At 40.8% G+C, this 4,605-nt stretch overlaps 1 non-coding gene across 1 annotated transcript; it reads right to left on the bottom strand.

Moving 5' to 3' along the window:
- Positions 1–3,960: 3,960 nt before the first annotated feature.
- LOC130884540 (U1 spliceosomal RNA) lies at positions 3,961–4,125 on the bottom strand. Its single transcript, XR_009058064.1, has one exon. It is a non-coding gene; the product is annotated as a U1 spliceosomal RNA (small nuclear RNA).
- Positions 4,126–4,605: the final 480 nt, after the last annotated feature.

Genomic DNA, 4,605 nt, shown 5'->3' with positions numbered 1-4,605 from the left:
ACAAAAAAGGAAACGAAAGTGAGCCAGTAACTCCCACTTTTCTGGAACGTAAAAAAAGTTTAGGGTCCGATAAGAGTGACCACTGAAGGACTAGCTGAGGAGGTGTGAGGTTAGCTCTGGCTGGAACTTGTACGATGTTGACTAAAACTGATGAAACAGACGTCTTTTCTTGTTGTTGATTTAATGATAAAGTCTCAGTCTTTCAGGATAGAGTATGATGTTTCTTGTGAATTTTTAAAAGGCATAGGCTTCGCTTTTAATAAGGTATTTCCTTCTAATTCCAGCTTATAGAGCACTTTTTTTTTAAACTAGAAAGGGTACTGCATTTTGTTAAAAGATTTTTCTTTATAAATTGAGATGATCGTGTGATTATGTTGATGTGGATTCCACTGGCCAATTTTTTTGTTTGTCTATTGAACCGTCTTTGCATTTTAGAACTAAGTCCCCTTGCTCATGGGGCTGTGCAGTTCCTTTTCTATTATAAAACATTAGTTGTAAGTATTGGGTCTTCCCGAGTTCAGGTCGTCCTTGTGGAACATTTTATTCACTGATAATCTCTGTCTGTGTTCTTCAGGGAAACACGGTCTTTGTTTTCTAGGCAGCCCAACTTGCCTGGGACTTGGGTGGACCAGGATGATCTTCATCATGGAGATCTATCTGCTGATGCCTCCCAAGTACTGGGACTAAAAGCAAGCGCCACCACCCCTGGCCTGGGGAAATATTCTTAAAGGCATTTGATAATCTTTGGCTGATGTTCATCCATTCATGCTACACTGCCAGGGGATTGTGTAGAAAGTAAACATGGGATCCACCTATGACTACAGGTAGCAATGGTGTGTAGTTAGCTAGGTTAGGTTAGGTAGAGATCTGGATCCCACAAAGAAATGTTGCAAGTATTAAGCAAGAAAAAGAACGCCCTCTTAGTGGTGTAGCATCTCCTGTTTTGAGATCTCAGAGCACTGTTTCAATAGAGGCTTTTGAACAATACCTGGTGACCAGCATCATAATTAATAGAACAATGGGCAAGAGTTAGGGGAAGAAGGAAGATAAATCAATGTTCTTATAAAAAATTTTGTATTTTTGTTTTCAGTGCAAAGGACTGAACCCAGAGTCTTGTGTGTGTTAGGCAACTAACTACTCTACCACTGAGCTACAGTTCCAACCCTCTTAGTCAGAAAAGATTGACGGAGATGCTTTACTGCTCCATTTATAAGAGGAATATACACATTGCTGCCTATCATAATGGTAAAAAGTCTCTGAAAACCATATATTATATGTAAATTATATATAATTGATAACATTTTTTGAATTGTACCAGTGAGTAAAATTGTGTGTTTGGGTTCTGAGATTCTTCTTAGACAGATGTGTCTAAGGGTGAAATAACTTGCCTCCCTCAGACCAGTAGGGTGCATTACTAATTGTGGTCATTTTTCATTCTTGTAAAGGACATTAAAGCTGAGAAAGACTTTCAGTGAGGTCTAGGTATGGGCTCTTGGATTGGCCAATGGCATTACATTATAGACAAACTGTGTTCCCATGCTTTGAGTGTGCACAAGATCCCAAGAGGAAGATCCGTGACTTCTTTAGATTTGTTAAAAGATGTATGATTTAAAGAAGATAAAGAATAAAAGATGATGTTTGACATAATCTTCAGCTTAGCTAGGCACATCAATCCTCATGAAAAAACCAAGACCAGTGCTTAAGAAATAGCATGGAGCGAGGGGGGGGGGGAGGCTGGAAAGATGACTCAGCAGTTAAGAGCACTGACTGATGTTCTGAAGGACCTGGGCTCAATTCCCAGCACCACCCACATGATGGCTTACAACCATCTGTAACTCCAGGACTAGAGGATCTGATATCCTACTCTGTGGGCACTACACATACACGGTGCATAGTCATACAGACAGGCAAAATATCCATACACATAAAAATAAATATATATATTTTTTAAAAAATCTGAGCATCAGTTTTTGCTTGTTCGTTATCTCCAGGTTGGGTGGGGTGGGTGGAGAAAGTCACAGCATTTTGCTCAGGTCTATGTCGTTCCTTGTGCCATTTCTGGTTTGGGAGTGGCTGTTTGTGTATGGATGTCACCCTATCTTTTTCTAGTGTTCATTTGAACATCAAAGTTATGACAAACAGTTGGACATTGAAATAGCTTTGAAGCACAGAGTAGAGATCTTGATTATCTGGAGAGATATAAAGGAAAGCACCGTTTACATAAATAATGGCCTACTATAAACAATAAGGCCTCAATGGGACAACTTAATTCTCTTTCACACTGAAGCCTTGAGGAGGCAGGTGGTCTAGAGCTAGTGGGATGGTTTGCTCTATGCATTGTCCAGACCTCTGTCTATCTTATTCTGTTATCTTCAACACACGACTTTCAAGGAGTAATGTAAGCGTCCCTAGGTTCTGTCACTACATCTGTCTTCAAGTAAGGGAATAAATAGGAAATACAGGCCACACACCTTTCTTTTGAAGATATTAGCCGGATACAGAACTTCACTTCCGTTCACAGTTCTGCTTAAAACTTAAAACCATGGTGTGTCTCACTGAAAGACTGTGGGCTGGGGAGATGACTCAGTTGGTAAAATGCTTGCTGCCGAGTTTGGGTTCACAGCACCTGTAAAAATCTAGGCATGGTGTTTTGTGTACCTCTAAGCCCAGTGCCACAGAGGTGGGAACAGGATAAAACCTGGGGCTGTCTGGTCAGTATAGCTGAACTGGTAGCTCCAGGTTCAGTGAGAGACTCCGTCTTAAAAAATAAATAGTTCAAAAAGATACTCAGTGTTGGCCCTTGGCCTAAAAACACATATGTACTTGCATGTGTGCACACATGCAGAGAAAGAGAGAGACAGAGACAGGCAGAGATGGAGAGATAGACAGAGAGACAAGGAGACAAAGAGAGACAGAGAGACAGAATATACTCAGTAGCTGGCAACCATGCACCCAGCTAAGGAGTCTGTTTAAGCAGGAGTGGACAGAGGATGTAGGAGGGATGCTGAGTCAGCCACAGGCAGACTATAATGTAAGCATGGACCGTGACAGATCCTTTAAAATAGAAACAGTATCTGGGACAGTGCTGATCATGAATGAATCACAACATGTAGAATGCTGTAATCAAGAACCATCCAAATTTCTACCAGGCTACAGGTTCCAACTTATAAAAGAAACTTCTGGGCTCTTCACGCATATAACTACTCTTGCAAGTTATGGGGTAGCTCGAGGACTTGTGGCCATACTCACTGCAACTATCAAAGCTCCCGTTTAGTCTTCCTTGGCCAAATACCAACTGCACAGCGAAGCAAGGGAATTATTCTCCAGGTAGCTGGTGCTCTTCTGAAGCTATGCACATGGGCACAGAGGAGACAAAAGGAGCACAGGAACTGCGCTATGTGAGCCTGTCTTGTTTCTACAGGAAGCTCTTGGGGTCATTGCATTTGAAGGCTAAATTTTCTTTATCTCTTTGAATATCATTGCTAAGATACGGATTTTATTAAACCTGAGATGGTAGGTCTTCTGTCTGATCAAGGTGTTTTTTTTTTTTTTTTTTTTTTTTTTTTGCCTCCCCAAGCCATCCCTTCTTTCACTATGCTCCCATGTTTAATAGTGCCTTTGCTGGTAGCAGAGCTGCTTCTTATGATTTCTCCATAGTCAAAATGTCCAGAAATGCAAACGCATGGTAGATGCTTGGTGAGAGAAGGCTGGTTCCAAGGAAGACTTCTTATGATTGGACAGGTCTGTCCAATCCTTGGTCAAGTCCAAATCTTGGTCAGTTTCTCAAATCTTGGATTCTGTCTCTTCATTCACACTTCCAGCCTACCTAAAAGTTCTCTTTACTCTCCCAAATGCCATCAAATTCACACGCACATTCATTCCCCCAAGGCTCACTGCCACCACCCTTGGCAAGCACCATCTTTTTTGTTGTTGTTGTTGTTGTTGTTGTTGTTGTTGTTGTTGGGGAGAGCATGAGTGCAGTCCCTCACTACAATAAATTACGAAGGCTATGTTTTCCCTCATTTGGGATATCTCAGAAGTCAGCACATCTGAAGCACAATGGCTGAGCCTTGCCCTGGGAAAACAACCTTCATGATTATAGTGTCTCTTCCACCAGGTAAGTATGCAGCATCTACTTTAGTCCATGTCTGAGCTTTCTAATTGTGTCCTTTCTTCTGGCTTCTACTTTTACCCTCTCTAATATCACTAATATGTTCATTATCCATGCAACAGATGCAAAACTACCCCCACCTCTTTCTCTCTTGTAGCTCAGGCTGGTCTTGAACGCATGGCTCTCTTGCTGGAGTTTTAAGAATGCATCATTGTGTCCAGAAAAAGCTTCCCTAAAATGCAGCTCACCTTAGGTCCACCTCTGGTTGAAAGCCTTTCAAAGGACCTTAAAACACATCCAAATCTCTGATTAGGTTCAAACAAGTGATGAACTTAGAAATTTTTAAGTAGTCCACATTCAGGCTTCATAAGAGTAGTTAGCTCCAGAAACATACTTAAACTACTTTTGTAATATTCTAAGTTTATATTTTTTTATTCAAGATTCAAAACCAAAAAATCATAAAGAAAAGTGCATATACATTTTATTTATTTATT

This window comes from Chionomys nivalis, chromosome 11, assembly GCF_950005125.1.
Source record: "Chionomys nivalis chromosome 11, mChiNiv1.1, whole genome shotgun sequence".
Taxonomy (NCBI): domain Eukaryota; kingdom Metazoa; phylum Chordata; class Mammalia; order Rodentia; family Cricetidae; genus Chionomys; species Chionomys nivalis.
Note: the sequence above shows the minus strand (reverse complement) of the source record. Positions and strands in the feature narration are given on the sequence as shown.